The 17,709-nt window shown below is 34.2% G+C and overlaps 1 protein-coding gene across 2 annotated transcripts in view; it reads right to left on the bottom strand.

Annotated features, from left to right (window-relative positions):
* The window catches only part of LOC137630438 (uncharacterized), a 304,794-nt gene that overhangs the window by 196,031 nt on the left and 91,054 nt on the right, over window positions 1-17,709 (bottom strand). For both annotated transcript variants that reach the window (XM_068361906.1, XM_068361907.1), the window contains one exon: window positions 4,528-4,592. The gene's annotated coding sequence lies outside the window, so the exon portion shown is untranslated. The remainder of the gene's footprint in view (window positions 1-4,527; window positions 4,593-17,709) is intronic.

Genomic DNA, 17,709 nt, shown 5'->3' with positions numbered 1-17,709 from the left:
CCAATAGCAAAAGTAACAGTAGGAGAAATAAAGAAAGCATTATAAGTCATGACAAGAGGCAAAGCTTCAAAAGATGACATAACAGTTGATTTAATAATAGATGGAGGAGATTTTATTGCAGTAAACCTCGCTGAACCTAACACAATATGTCAGCGAGAATACTCTACAACTACAGCTTGAAAACACTTTATCCTTAAACTTATTCACAAAAAGGGAGACACAAAAGACCTGAAAAATTATAGCAGTAAAACTCACTGAACTCTGCACAAAAAGACAGCGAGAATGCTCTATAATTACGGTTCTACCGTATCAGAAACATGGAACCTTACCAAAACTTTAGAAAACAGTCTGGTTACAACTCAAAGAGTTATGAAAAGAATAATGATGGAATTGACACTAAGAGACAGAAAAAGAGCAATATGGATACGAGAGCAAACTATGGTAGAGGATATTCTAACAACACGTAAGAAAAAAAATGGATTGAAGAAATAAGAGCAAGTAGAATATATATATGTATATATATATATGTATATATATATATGTATATATATGTATATATATATATATATATATATATATATATATATATATATATATATACAGAGACTATTATATGGGGGAGATTTATTAAGGGAATTACATTACTCCTATGTAAAGGATTTACCTTAACCTTAGTAAAGGATAAAAAATAGAACTGAAAGGAATCAATTTGACAAAAGAAAACTACCAATCATCAGGAAAAATTAGGAATAAAAACAAGGGACAACTTGAAAGAACAAGAAGGAACAACAGCCCGGATAAGAACATGAGAACCTGACATCGAGATTAAATGTGAAAATTCAAATCATTATTTTTAAAAAAGACACGAAAACTTTGGTCTTAATAAAAACGGGGAAAAGCAAAATTCTGAACGATAACAGGCACTGACTAATTGGATAAAGGCACGTGTAGCAAAAGGGTGGGAAGAAAAAGCAGATAAACAAATAACAAAACACCTTCACTATACTTCTTTCCAGTCAAACAAATACCGATACAATTTGTTGATGTCTAAAAGGCTGCAGTCAGAGGAGTAGATTATTATGATTATCATTTTCATTATTATTAAATAAATAGAGAATTGTAAAACACCTCTGATAAAATGAAAAAGCTAAACCAGATATATTCAGTTATGAGTAAAAAAGTATGAAGGGTCATAAATCTGGAAACTTCCCCTTTTGGCAATCTGTTGGGTGGGAGTTCGAGACCTGCTCAACCTCAATGGTTTCTATTGTTGTCTGCAACCTTACCATCCTTGTGAGCTAGGGATGGAGGATTTCAGGGAACCTATAGGTCTACCTGATGATTCATCAGCAGTCATTGCTTGCCCCTCCCTGGTCCTAGCTTGGGCACTAACCATATGTATGTATAGTCAGTATCTAGGTCATAACATTGTCCTGTCCATTGTCCCTCCTATCCATAAATGACATTTAAAACCTTTTAAACAAGTGGAATAGGGAAGGTCGAATCTGGACAAAACAAAAGCGACATGGATCTTGAGATGTTTTGTTATAGAAACTATTAGGTAAATCGAAAAGTAACGCAAGAATTTTCAAAAGCAAAAATCAAGAGGAAATGTAATAAAGTTTTGGTAATTAAATAAACTTTCACGGGATTATAGAAAATAATTGTTCAAATAAGAAATATGCGGTGTTTGGTCACAGTATATATGAAAAAAAAAGTGCTATAGAATTTTGAAATGAGTTGAATTGGGATAAAGAAAAAAATACAGTGGCTCAAAATTATTCTACAAAACAATGCACACCATAAAGGTGAAATATATAGACATGGAAGTCGAAATGACGGATGGGACAAGTAGATTCAATGCTGTCTTGAAATGATGATTAAGCTTTTATTCTGAAGAAGTATTGCAGTCTGGGTTACTCTGTAATCCATGAAGAAATTCCAAAATTTTTAATGTATTTTCACTGTCATTTGACACTAGGTAAGGAACACAAATAGGCAAAATTGACGGAGAAAACTGTAGTGTTAACAGTTTATAAAAACCTGTTTTCGTGGTATATGTAAATTACTATCTGAGCTCATTAAATTATCAAAAATCTTTTACTTGCGTTCATTGACCAAAACCGTAAAATTATTTATCCAAATTATCAACGATAAAAATAAATTACTTACATATAAAAACGTGTATATCTCATGACATTTAAAGTTACCATCTCCAAAGATAAATATATATATATATATATATATATATATATATATATATATATACAGTACATATGCATATATATATATATATATATATATATATATATAGATAAATATATATATATATATACAGTACATATGCATATATATATATATATATATATATATATATGTACTGTATATATATATATATATATATATATATATGTACTGTATATATATATATATATATATATATATATATATGTACTGTATATATATATATATATATATATATATATATATACACATATATGTATATATATATGTATATATATAAACTGTATATATATATATATATATATATATATATATATATATATTTATACATACACACACACACACACACATATATATATATATATATATATATATATTCATTTTCACACCTGTAAGGTACACATATACATATATGTATATCTATGAATAAATATATATAAATGTGTAGGTATATATACACACATACATAATATATATATATATATATATATATATATGTGTGTGTGTGTGTGTATATATGTATATATGTATACATATATATCTATATATGTATATATATATAAACTGTATATATATATTTATACATACACACACACACACACACATATATATATATATATATATATATATATATATATATATTAATTTTCACAGCTGTAAGGTACACATATACATATATGTATATCTATGAATAAATATATATAAATGTGTATGTATATATACACACACACACACATATATATATATATATATATATATGTGTGTGTGTGTGAGTGTGCGTGTATATGTATATATGTATACATATATATCTATACTATATTCACAAAATATGGTTTTCCCGTAGAGAGCTGCCTATAGATCTCAGCAATTCTTTTAAAATGGACTTTGTTGGCCCAGTGTGTTTGCTAATTCGTGCGTGAATAAAATATGAATGAAAACTATATATGAATACAAATGCTATGAAGTCACTCGAATCTCCGTATGAAGCTAATAGGACCAAGCCCCTTTCCCGCGATTAAAACTCCCAAAAAGATTTTTTTTTCAATTTTTTTTTTTTTTTTTTTTTTTTTTTTTGTAGAATACGAAATACATACATTTCACAAAGGCGTATCATGTGTCGTGATAGACGTGCCATTAGCATAATCCTCTGCATTATTCATGGAGGAGAACATTTCATGCAAAACAGAACGCCGGAGCGTCCTTTCTGAATTGCATTGGAAATCATGGCGCTCTTCCGCCTTTTTTTTTCCTCTTTTTATGATTATTATAAAATTCCCGAGCATGGGTCATAGTCCGAGTCGTATTTCTATCTTTCTTTCATGGAAATGTTAATTAGGAAATGATATTAGATATCGTATCTGCATGGATAAACGTTCTGTCAAATTCATACTTTATTTGTATGTTATTTAGAGAAATATTATTTCATAATTAAATGGAGAACGCTCTTAAATGCCTCAACCCTTTGGCAAAAACCCTACTTTCATGTTTTAGCAAACACTGCCATTGCATGTGGATACTTGGATACTTACGTATCAATAATTACTAAATTCATCTTTTATTTAGTCCCATTATATTTAAACTGAATAAGCTCTATTTAAATTACTTTTAAAAATCATGTAAAATTAAATTTTATTCTCTATGAACTCATAATTTTATTTTATCAGTTTCGTGCGAAACATCAGCCAAGCCATTTACTTTTATGTCACTGGATTTTCTGATACCGTCAATTTCAAAAGCACCCCAAATGTAATTTTGCATTCAAATGACTTCAATTAAAATATTTCAGTATCTAAAATAGCAAAAACTGTGAATCTCTCAAAAGGGCAAAGGACTAAAAGCAGGGTCCCGCATAATGAAGGATCCGCTTTACAATATAAAACTATTTCACAGTGTCAAATACTACGGAAAAGTCATTCAGGAGTAATGAAACTCTTTCGTTTTTAATTGGAGGTCTCTCCTGGCTAGTTTAAAGGCCGCCCATGAATGGCAAAGGCAAGGTACAGTGACCTTGCCCTAAAGATCCTAGACCCCTCTCAAAACAAGCTAGGACCAGGGAGAGTCAGGCAATGGCTGATGATGACTAAGCAGGTAGACCTATAGGCTCTCCCAAACAAGGAGTTTCTCAATCATCCGCTAAACTTATGAAGAGGAAAATTCCTGTCTCGACAAACTGACTCCCACTGAAAAATCGTCTTTTAGTTAGGATATGTTTAGATTCTAATTGAGCTCCTGGTTACATAAGCAAGGGAGAGTAATTTGTTTGATGATAGGATCGTTACTTACCTTTTAGCAGCGAAGGAGAGCGTAAATTGTAGCTGGAAGTTCCTTAAACCATGTGGTCTCCCTTTCTGTGAAGAAGGATACCGAATTGATATTAAAATGGTGATAAGCATTCAAACAAAAGTCAAGGTTATTGTATTTAAATATCTCACTAAAATAAATAAACAGGTTATGAATGAAACGCTTCCTAAAAATTTTATAAAATAAAAAAGTTTTCTCATAACAAAATGTTGGTCATAATCATGAAATATGTATAAATGATGCAACTATCAATATTCTCAATACAAAAAAAAAAAAAAAAAAAAAAAAAAAAACTTTATCAAAAGATCTTTACTGATTACAGCCCAGATGGTTTCCTTTCAAACAAGAATTTGCATCAATCAAAAATCGATGGATACTAAGCTATAACCCTAGTTGGAAAACCAGGATGCTATATCCCCAAGGGCTCCAACACGGAAAAATAGCCCAGTGAGGAAATTAATTAAGGAAATAAATCAACTACAAGAGAATTAATGAAGAGTTAAAACAAAACACCTCAAGAACAGTAACAACATTAAAATGGATATTTCATATATAAACCAGAAAAAGAAACTTATAGTGATAGCAAATACAAGCCTTAGATTAGAAAACACCATCTCTAGTATACGACTAATGCATTTACAACGTCATATCAAAGAGAAAATACTGTAAGCAAAAAAATTTCAAAAATAACGTTGGAAAAAAATGTAAAAAATAATAAAGTCAGCAATAAAATTGAAATAATGTCAGCTATAACGTCGAAAATGTCAACAATAACGTCTAAAAATGTCATCAATAACGTCCAAAAAATTAAAAAAATAACGTCGAAAAATAACAATAACGTCCACAATGTCAACAATAACGTCTAAAAATGTCAGCATTAACGTCCCAAAAATTTATAAAATAACATCGAAAAATGTCAACAACAACGTCCAAAAAATGTCAACAATAAAGTTGAAAAAAATTCAACAACAACGTCGAAAAAGTATCAATATTAACGACAAAAAAATTTCAACAATTACGTCCACAAAAATTCCGCAATAACGTAGAAAATTTTTTTTAAAATAACGTCGAAAAATTTTAACAATAACGTCGAAAAATTTTAACAATAACGTCGAAAATTTTTCAAAAAAAAAAAAAAAAAAAAAGAAAAAAAAAAAAGTCAATAAAGTGCTAATAATAGCAACGAACATACGTCAACAGTAACGTCGAAAAAAAAATGTCGCTCACAGGATGGAATCCAAAGGGAGAAAATAAATACCTCCGTATAAATCTATAACAAATTTGCAACTCTAAATCAAAAGGATAAATCAATGAATAAAGCTGACCAAACCAGCGGAAGAAAAAATTTCCAAACAATTCCATGGATACATAAAATAACATCAGCTGAAGAGAACATGCGGTAGGTTCACTTGCTTTTGAGTGTTCCCTGGAATAATATGACGGTCACACGTTATCATGTAGTAGGCCATTGGCTTGAATTACGCCTATGATCTCCAATATTCCGGAGTGTGCATATTCCGAGCAATGGGATATACCCCCAAAACAATTCAGGATTAATACCCCTGGAATGATTTTACGCGGTTCAGTACACGCAAAGTATACTTTACATCTCCTGCATGCAGATGGTTATACAAGCAGCGCGGTTGTGTAAGACACAAGCACCCAAGCATACACAATCACTATTTATCTCTGAAAAATTCAAATAAAAAACATGATGCGATGATAATCAAACTATTGTTCTCAAGTCTTAGGTAGTGCCGTAGAATCTGTTCCATGGTCTTCCACTGTCTTGGGTTAGAGTTCTCTTGCTTGAGGGTACACTTGGGCACACTATTCTATTTAATTTCTCTTCCACTTGTTTTGTTAAAGTTTTTATTGTTTGTATAGGAAATGTTTATTTTAATGTTATTCTTCTTAAAATATTATATATTCCCGTGTTTCCTTTGCTCACAGGGCTATTTTCCCTGTTGGGGCCCCTGGGCTTATAGCATCCTGCATTTCCAACTAGGATTGTGGCTTAGCAAGTAACAACAACAATAAAAATAATAATAATAATAATAATAATAATAATAATAATAATAATAATAATAATATAAAAACGAGTCACCTTTACTGCAATGGGTATATTTACATATTTAATATTCAAGTTCTCGTCCTTTCTGAACCTCCGTTATCTCTGTCCCTAAGCCCAACTATAACCAATTAACTTTTCATAGTCTATATCTAACCATTCTTATAACCACCGAAGGAACCTATTAGAGAATGTGTAAGACTCAAAATTTCCCTGCAAGTGTTTAGAAAAAAAAAAATCAAGCGTCTCTGAATTACCATATAGCTATTTCAGAGCATTTAAGGCCAGGAGCACACTAGCGACTCTGTGGCGCCACAAAGCCACAGCATCGTGTGGCGGGGATGTGGTCTCCCATAGGTTTCCATTGTTTTCAAAGCCACGCTACGCCTGTGGCGGGGATGAGCGACAGAGAGCCACAGTCGCTAGTTTGTGCGGCAAAACTTGAAAACAATGGAAACCTATGGGAGACCACATCCCCGCCACACGATGCTGTGGCTTTGTGGCGCCACAGAGTTGCTAGTGTGCTCCCGGCCTAAGAAGCTCACGCACAATATGTCTGTTTTAGAACGTTTAAGAATCTCGTACTCTCCACGTGGCTATTTGACAACATCTAATATACTATCCATGTGGACATTTGAAAACATTTAATAATCTCACACTATCCACATAGATCTTTGAAAACACTTAAGAATATCATACTCTCTATGTTGATGTTAGAGAACATTTTAGAATCTCATAATCTCCATTTGACTGTTTGAGGACATTTTAGAGTCTCGTAATTTCCATATGTCTATTTTAAACCTTAGAAATTTTCCTAGTCTCCATGTGACTGTTAGAGAATATTTAAGAACCTCATTATATCCATGTGGCTGTTTGAGAACATTTAAGAACCTCATACTGTCTATGTGGCTGATTAAGAACGTTTAAAAATCTCATACTCTCCATGTGACTGTTTGAGAACATTAAGTCTCATAATCTCCATGTGACGGCTTGCACACATTTAAGAGCCTCAAACTCTTCATGTAGTTGTTTGAAAACATTAAAGAATCTCAAAATATCTTTGTAACAGTTTGATAATATTCAAGATCCTCATAATCTTCCTGTGGCTGTTTGATAACATTTCATAATCATATACTATCCATATGACTGTCGGAGAACATTTAAAAGTCTCACTCTTGTAGCTATTTAAGAACAATTAAGAACCTCACACTCTCCACGTGGCTGTTTGAGAACACAGAATCTTACACTTTGCATGTGGCTATTTAAGAATATTAAAGAATCTCATACTCTCTATGTGGCTATTTGAGAACATTTAAGAATTTCATAATCTTTATGAGGCTATTTGACATTTCAGGATCTTATATTCTACTTGTGGCTATTCAAGAAAATTCAAGGATATCATCCTTTCTATGAGGGTATTTGAGAACCTTTATGAATCTCATAATCTCCATGTGGCTGTTTGATAACATTTCAGAATCTCATACTCTGCATGTGGCTATTTAAGAATATTTATGAATCTCATACTCTGCATGTGGCTATTTAAGAATATCTAAGAATCTCATACTCTGTACATGAGTGTTTAAGAACATTAAGAATCTCATACTCGACATGTGGATATTTGAGATAACATTCAAGAATCTTATATTCTCAGGTAGCTGTTTGAGAACATTAGGCTTGTGATAGTTTATTGAAAACGACCCTGCCTGGTAACCTGTTGGGATGTCGTTCAAGACCCGCTCAAGCTCGATAGTTTCTTGTAGTGCATAGCCACTGCATGGCCCTCCCTGGCCTTAGCTTGGGTGGAGAAGGGGTTTGGGCGCTGATCGTATGTATATATGGTCAGTCTCTGGGACATTGTCCAGCTAGGGTTTTATCGCTGTCCGTGGCCTCTGTCATTCATGAGTTAACTTTAAACCTTTAAAGCAGGACTGTTTATGAACATTTAAGACTGCCATACTTTATATGAGGTAGTTTGAGAACATTTAAAAATCTCATACTTTCCGTGCAGCTGTCTGAGAACATTTAAGAATCTCATATGCTTCACATGGCTGTTGAGAACATTAAAGAATCTCATACGCTTCACATGGCTGTTGAGAACATTAAAGAATCTCATACGCTTCACATGGCTGTTGAAAACATTAAGGAATCTCATACGCTTCACATGGCTGTTGAGAAAATTTAAGAATCTCATACGTCTCACATGGCTGTTGAGAACATTAAAGAATCTCATACGCTTCACATGGCTGTTGAGAACATTAAAGAATCTCATACGCTTCACATGGCTGTTGAGAACATTAAAGAATCTCATACGCTTCACATGGCTGTTGAGAACATTAAAGAATCTCATACGCTTCACATGGCTGTTGAGAACATTAAAGAATCTCATACGCTTCATGTGGCTGTTGAGAACATTTAAGAATCTTATACGCTTCACATGGCTGTTGAGAACATTAAAGAATCTCATACGCTTCACGTGGCTGTTGAAAACATTTTAAGAATCTCATACGTCTCACATGGCTGTTGAGAACATTAAAGAATCTCATACGCTTCACATGGCTGTTGAGAACATTAAAGAATCTCATACGCTTCACATGGCTGTTGAGAACATTAAAGAATCTTATATGCTTCATGTGGCTGTTGAGAACATTTAAAAATCTCATATGCTTCACATGGCTGTTGAGAACATTAAAGAATCTCATGCGCTTCATGTGGCTGTTGAGAACATTTAAGAATCTCATACGCTTCATGTGGCTGTTGAAAACATTAAAGAATCTCATACGCTTCATGTGGCTGTTAAGAACATTAAAGAATCTCATACGCTTCCCATGGCTGTTGAGAACATTAAAGAATCTCATCCCTTCACGTGTCTGTTGAAAACATTCTAAGAATCTCATGCGCTTCACATGGCTGTTGAGAACATTTAAGAATCTCATACGCTTCACATGGCTGTTGAGAACATTTAAGAATCTCATACGCTTCACGTGGCTGTTGAGAACATTTAAGAATCTCATACGCCTCACAAGGCTGTTGAGAACATTAAAGAATCTCATACGCTTCATGTGGCTGTTGAGAACATTTAAGAATCTCATACGCTTCACATGGCTGTTGAGAACATTAAAGAATCTCATGCGCTTCACATGGCTGTTGAGAACATTAAAGAATCTCATACGCTTCATGTGGCTGTTGAGAACATTTAAGAATCTCATACGCTTCACGTGGCTGTTGAAAACATTAAAGAATCTCATACGCCTCACATGGCTGTTGAGAACATTAAAGAATCTCATATGCTTCATGTGGCTGTTGAGAACATTTAAGAATCTCACACGCTTCATGTGGCTGTTGAGAACATTTAAGAATCTCACACGCTTCACATGGCTGTTGAGAACATTTAAGAATCTCATACGCTTCACATGGCTGTTGAGAACATTTAAGAATATCACAATCTCCTTGCAGCTGATTGGGAAGATCTAATGACAAAATCAAGAAGGAGTTGATTTTGAAAAGAAACAAAGCACCGATCTAACAAAGGAAGCAGAAATGAAGCCTTCACAACACATATAAAAGCCCCATTAACACAAAGGAGCCGCATTAATTTAATTTTCTTGACTAGTATGAAGCTGGGAGGTTTCATACTAATGAAATATTCGAGAGATTTTAAAAGAATATTGCTTCTGCCGATGCAAGAGTCCTTTTACAAAGTGAATCAGAGAAAGGTTCGATCATCAAAGGCAGCTCAGTTATCCGGGTGACTGAATGCTCTTCTACGCCGTTACACAGACAGACCTCCAAATTTTATATCATTTACGTTCGAGGGTAATGTCCTTTCATTTCCTGCTTATTCAGGGAATTCGTGGTACCGTTTTAATCATTCACCATCCAGGGTAGATTAATTCAATGGTAAGGGATCTTAATTCATTTGAATTTGGATATACACATACAGTGTATACTATACCTGTATGGTAATCAATTATAATAAAACTAGTGCACGCAGCCCGTCAAAATGATAGCTCAATATTTAGATATGCACACACAACTAGTTCTCATCAAGGTATGACTACTCCCACTCCTCTACCAGTGACGGTGAGAGCTTGGTATGACCGGAAAAAATTATATATATATATATATATATATATATATATATATATATATATATAGATAGATAGATAGATATATTTATATATATATATATATATATATATATATATATATATATATATATATATATATATATATATATATATATCATCTCCTACGCCTACTGACGCAAAGGACCTTGATTAGCTTTCACCAGTCACCTCTATCTTTAACTCTAGATTTACAATACTGACTAGAAATGCAACATTTGCTAAGCAAATACAGCCAATTTCACTCCATCCCCCTCCCCATGCAACCATGGACTGGCCCATATTAATGTTTTCCAGATAAGGATCTCCGATAGATTTATAAGAAATCATTCTGAAGTGGTGTATTAAAATATTGTGAATAACGTCCTGTGGGTATATATTATAGGAATTTCCATACCAAATTTCATGTCATAAGATGTAAATACCAGGGCATAGGAGCAAAAAATGCACATTTTTTTAAATACCCAACAAATCACTATAATCAATCATTTTGAAGTGATGTACTGTATACGAAAAGCGTGACTTACGGTACATCCTGTGGACATATATCCAAGGTACCCTCATACGAAATTTCAGGACATAAAGTGTAAATATGAGGGCACAGGAACAGAAAATGTACATTTTTGGTCTAAAAATGAACAAAAATTGCAAAATTAACCATTTGAACAAACATACGTATGCTGAAAATGTTGATGACTTCCTAATAAAATTATGCTAAAAATATGTGTAAAAAAAATTAAAACGCACCTGGGTATTTGCCCATTCGACCTTTGTGTTAATTATCAAGTTATTTGGCCCAGAAATGTCTGAGATGAATCGATTTGAAGATTTGACAGCAGGAGGTGAAAAAAATTTCCCTCCCATGGAATGAAACAACTATCTGTATAAAGAAGGGCTTAAGTCCGATACACAGATGACAAAAAAAGTGACGTTTCTAATAAGCTATCTCACCTCTACGTAAGATTGCTCAAAAATGTATTCAAGCTTTCAAAAGTAATACTTAAAATATTCTCTGTTCAGACCACTACTACGAATGAGCAGAGACAATACGATTAAAATATTTAATAAAAAAAATGGAAGACAAAGAATTAAAGAAAGAAAGGAGATTTTGTTTGAGCAATAAAACGTGCAGTTGATAGAAAAAAGGATTAAATCAAAGACCCCCAAGGTCCGGTTACAGAAACTTCATAGTATCTTGCACGTTAGGATAATACCTTCAAGGAGCTTTAATTAACTTTCCTTTAAAAACCAAAAACCACAAGAAGGCAGGAGTTTTAAATGTCAATATTGCAAAACATACTAAAATATCTTTCGGTAGGGTGAGTACTGAAATATCTTTTCACTAATGAAGTAAGCAATATTTCTAAATATAAATCATACAAAAGCCGCATATGAAAAATGCTTTGGGTCGTTATAAAATGTTTTGAATCCATATGGTTACATAACATTTTATATTAACTTCATCATAACAGAATCCTTTGAACCCATATGTATGTTTCGAACCAATGTGGCTTAAATATGTCATGCATTCGGAAGACTACATTGTCAAGTCCCCCTTCAAAAGAAACTAGTGGGGTACTCAGTAGAGAACTTGCTTTCGTCAGGCTAAGCAGTCTTATTTTTCCTAACTCGATTGCGTACTTGTACTGTACTTCGATGTATTTTCTTCAAAATGTAATGGATTATACCCCACATGTCCACATAGTTGAATTTGATACGTTAGTTTTTGCGTAATGTTGTTCACAAACAAAAAGTAAACTAACAAAATATTTGCCATTTACTTAACAATGCTATTATTTTCAAAGTACTGCTACGTACTTGCACTTTGATATACTTTAGCCAAAATGTTAAAGAGTCATCCTTAGATTATACACAACATGTCTATAAAGTTTGGTCAAACTCAGTACTGTAGTTTTTGTGTAAAGTTGCTCACATTGAAAAAAATGAACTAAGAGAAATTTGGTTAAAGGCAAAAAATGCTTTTTGTACATTACATCTGAGGAAGAAGTTTCAGGTTGCATTTGGTTACTTTGAAGTGGAGCAAACAATAACTTCAGCTACCAGTTCTATCACTGAACCCGCTCCCTTCTCAGGAAGTTTCTGGTGTCTTTCTTACACATTAGTTCGACCAGCATATTTCTTTCAAAATTATGGAAAGTAGCTCTCAATTATTTTATTTTTATTTTTTGCCTTCGCCAAAATCGAAGATTTTGCGAAGGCCGTGTTCACCCCTGTCGTCGTTTGTTTGTTTATTTAAGAGTAACTTTACACAACAATGACGGTACCAATTTTGACGAAACTTGGTGGTCATGTTGGGTAATACCTAAAAAATAAATTTGTAACATATCGGATAAAGTACACCAAAGTGCACGTATGCAAAAGTAATTTGAAAATAATCACAATTTTAAGTAAATGGCAAATATTCTGTGTTTATTATTTGTTACTTGGTAGACATGTACGGTCAACTTGTGGCTGGTGTCTAAATATTTTATAACGTACCCTTATCAGCTCGCGGTTTCTCAGTCCATCTATTAGTCTGATCATCCAACTGTTAAATAATTTATTGGTGTACGAAATACTGTTTTTCAACTGTCCAATATATCAGGGAATCAAATTGCCCCTTAAACTTGCATTACCACTCTTGAAATGCCAATTAGCATAATGGTACATCCACAAGTTTCCTACTACCTATAAGGTATGTATTTATTTTCTGCATTCTCGTAGATAGTTCATAAAAGAGAACTTATGTGATCCCATCGTTCCACATAAGAGCTTTCCTTCAATGAGGACGCATGCGCAAATCTTCGTTCCAAACATGTTTATTCATACAATATTGCAATCTCCCAGCGTTGAGTGTGCTTAAATAGTCACCGTCGTAATTTCGGGAGGCCCGGGGTCTGAAATTCCGGCCAGGCAAACTCAGACGAAATTGTTCTTCTCGTAATTAATCCAACTCCGAAGCTTCCCCTTATCTAGAGAGAGAGAGAGAGAGAGAGAGAGAGAGAGAGAGAGAGAGAGAGAGAGAGAGAGAGAGAGAGATTCTCTTATCTTGAAATTAGAGTATTTTCTCTTCCTTTAATGTGTATCTTTAAATTCCACAACTACGATGTCTCAACTGCATATTTATTTGCCTCTTTTTTTCTTTCCCGTTGTAGTTTGCATCCAGGACCCAAATGTGTAACATCATCCTTCGCCCTTATCATCCAGCCTTCAGCAATTTTCTTCTCAATGATCTTAATAAGAAGACATTCATTTCGTTCAGAGGCTGCGTAGCACCTCCTCTCTCTCTCTCTCTCTCTCTCTCTCTCTCTCTCTCTCTCTCTCTCTCTCTCTCTCTCTCTCTCTCTCTCTCTCTCTCTCCTGGGACCTCATTGTATCCGTCACTCTTGTCACAACGCTGCTACATGATTCACATATCCCACTGCCTGTCATTCTTCCAGAAAGTCAATACCAGCAAGTCTGACGACAGCCTTTATTGTGTGCCTTGAGACTATTGCATCTTTTAAACTCGGGAACTGTCGAGATGGCAACATTTTCGGCCTGGCTGCGAATTATCTGAGGCTTTTGAAATTAAAGTCTCTTTATTTGTGACATATGCAAGTTATTGTAATGAGAATGATTTTTATTTTTTTTATTTCTATTATTAGCGGTTGGTTATTAACGTTAGATATTAAGTGTTTTTGGATTCTAAACTGTTCGTTGTAACGTATTCATTTATGAAATTGAATATTCCTGAATAACTTGTTCTACCAATCGGTGTGGCAGATGAAAATCACTGTCTATATGATTTTCATCTATATACCTTGTGCACAAAAAAGAAAAAAATCTTAAAAATTCCTAGTCAGTCATAGTCAACATTTTATATTACCATGACAATTATTATATAATAACCACAATTTACACAAATTCAAGTGGAACAAGGAAACGTTTTTTCAATATTACTGTAATAATTGTGTTCCTGTATCATTAAATGATAATTAAACTTAGCATCAAGACAACAATATCTCGGACAAAGGTAGTACATTCATTCTGCATACTGTAGTTATATGAGTCCGGCGCCAGCCACCCGTTGAGATTTTACCACTAGAGACTTGAAGTCTTTGACTGACCATATAGTACTACTGTGGATCCTTCTCTGGTTACGGCTCATTTATCCTTTGTCTACACATGTACCGAATAGTCTGGCTGATTCTTTACACATTATCCTCTTTCCTCATACACCTAAGATAACCGAAAATCCCTTTTCACACAAAGGGTTAACTACTGCACTGGAATTGTTCAGTGGCTACTTTTCTTTTAGTAAGGATAAAAGAGACTATTTAGCTATGGCAAGCATCTCTTCTAGGAGGACACTCCAAAATAAAACCATTGTTTTTAAGTCTTGGGTAGCGCCATAGCCTCTGTACTGTACCAAGGTCTTTCACTGTCTTGGGCGCACTATTCAATCTGTTTCTTCATTTCCTTTCCTCGCCAGGCTATTTTCCTCGCTGGAGCCCTTGAGCTTAAAGCATCCTTCTAAGGCTGTAGCTTAGCTAATAATAATAATAATAATAATAATAATAATAATAATAATAATAATAATAACGGGTAGTCTGGACATGGAACAAACCACGGTCTACCCAAAGATTATCGTTAATTTAATCGCAAAGGTTTGAGTTCGCCTGCGTTTTATTGCAAACAGATCATCATTGATGACCATAAAGACTTTCTTATGGAATAAATAAGCGACGATTATCCTTACTGGTCATATTTAGCAAACTTGTAATACAATTTAAATCGTAATAATTTTTTATCCTAATTTTGAAACATATTGCCGCATCAATAACACACACGTGTATATATATATATATATATATATATATATATATATATATATATATATATATATATAATATATACACATATATATCACCATCATCATCTCCTCCTACGCCTATTGACGCAAATGACCTCGGTTAGATTTTGCCAGTCGTCTCTATCTTGAGCATTTGATTCGATACTTCTTCATTCATCATCTACTTCGCGCTTCATATTCCTGAGTCATGTAGGCCTGGGTCTTCCAACTCATCTAGTAAAATACAGTTATGGATTATAATGAAAGTGACATTACCCCACCGTTACCACAAAAGCCATTTAATTTCGCATCTACCTGATAACGTGGAACCTTCCCGAGTTTCTCGCGTCTTGACGCCTGACTTCCTTTGCAACCCATTCTGTATGTCTGTTTACCTAGTGGAGTGTGAAATAAGTCTCTCTCTCTCTCTCTCTCTCTCTCTCTCTCTCTTTCTCTCTCTCTCTCTCTCTCTCTCTCTCTCTCTCTCTCTCTCTCTCTATCTCAGTATTGACCTTAGAAAATATTTTTTCTTTTAGGAATAAATGTTGAAGCTGCCCACAAAAGTAAAATTCAAATTACTGTGGCAAAATCCTTTCCTTCACTCCGCCATCATTGGATGAGAAGCTTAGAAAGCAACAGAAGGAAAAGAGCCATTTCAACTTCAGTTGAGAATCCTGCTTACGTATTCCCTTTCCCATTCCATCTCGTGATTCCCTTTGTACTTGGATGAATAGATCCCTGAATGATTATGACAGACGCATTTCGAAAGTCGCGTGTTTGACTAAACACCGAAATCGCTAATTCAATCTCACGTTTTGTGATGGCCGTCATTTGGAATTATTTTCTAGAGTTGCTTCATTCACGCGGTGTGTGTGTGTGTGTGTGTGTGTGCCTTTAGTTGATTTATCTAAACCAAATACAAAAAGTAACTTGAAGAGGCACTTGGTAGAGCGCATACCTTCGCCAACGCCACATCACAAGATATGTAACTGAATGCAAATTTTTGGCAAAAGTTTCATGCAAATCGGATAAAAATTGACCAATGTATATAAAACGACTTTTTGACCTCGTGACCTTGACCTTTGATCCACTCACTCCCAAATTCTAATTAAATTCTCCATGAATCATGGCCAATCCTCCCACCAAATTTCATGAGATTCGGTCAAGTAGTTTAAAAAGTTTAAAGGCCACTCATGAATGGCAGAGGCAAGGGACAGTGACATTGCCCTAACAAGCAGGACAATACCCTAGAGACTGACCATATGTACATATGATCAGCGCCCAAGCCCCCTCGCCACCCAAGCTAAGACCAAGGAGGGCCAGGTAATGGCTGCTGATGACTCAGCAGACAGACCTATAGGCTCCACTAAACACCTGGTCCTTAGCTCACAAGGATGGTGAGGTTGCAGTGACCAAAGAAACTCACAAGTTTGAGCTGAGAACCCCAGTCAGGCGTTCACCACAACCCTATGAGAATCACAATCATACATACATAAATACATAAATACACGCCTTTCAAAACATAACCTTCGTAACAAATTAGCGATGATAATGAAAATAAAATCCATAACATAAGTGGAGCAGTTGGTAAGAGATCACGTCAGTAAGTTGAGGAAAGTCTAAAAGTATGCAAGAAAAGCCCATTTAAACCGGTCTCATTCTCGGTACCTTACAGGGAGAATTAGATTTTGCATTAAGAGCCAGGTCTTCTAACCTATATGTCTTTAATCATTAATAATAAATAATTACATGAAGTTACATTCCCACTTGAATGATAATGATCATAACAGTAGTAGTAGAAGTAATAAGAAAGATTTAAAACTAACAAATCAGCAATGTATGACACGATATACGAAAGGCAAAGTTAGGTTATTACACTCATTTACTCGAACAGGAAAGATCTTACAAAGGAAATTACCATATATCAATAGGCAGAAAGAAATCATGTAGGATAAAACAGGTATAGGAAAATGAGCCATATCCAAACTGGAGGTCTTTAGAGATGCACCCGAGAAGAGAATTTTAGTGGATTACTTACATAATTTAGTAACTTTGAAAAATCTGTGTACTGAGGTTGGCCAGTGATTAATCCATCTTGTCTGTACTACGCTATACTTATCCTCATGCTTAGTACA

Source organism: Palaemon carinicauda, chromosome 38, assembly GCF_036898095.1.
Source record: "Palaemon carinicauda isolate YSFRI2023 chromosome 38, ASM3689809v2, whole genome shotgun sequence".
NCBI lineage: Eukaryota > Metazoa > Arthropoda > Malacostraca > Decapoda > Palaemonidae > Palaemon > Palaemon carinicauda.
This window is presented reverse-complemented; position numbering and strand designations above follow the sequence as displayed.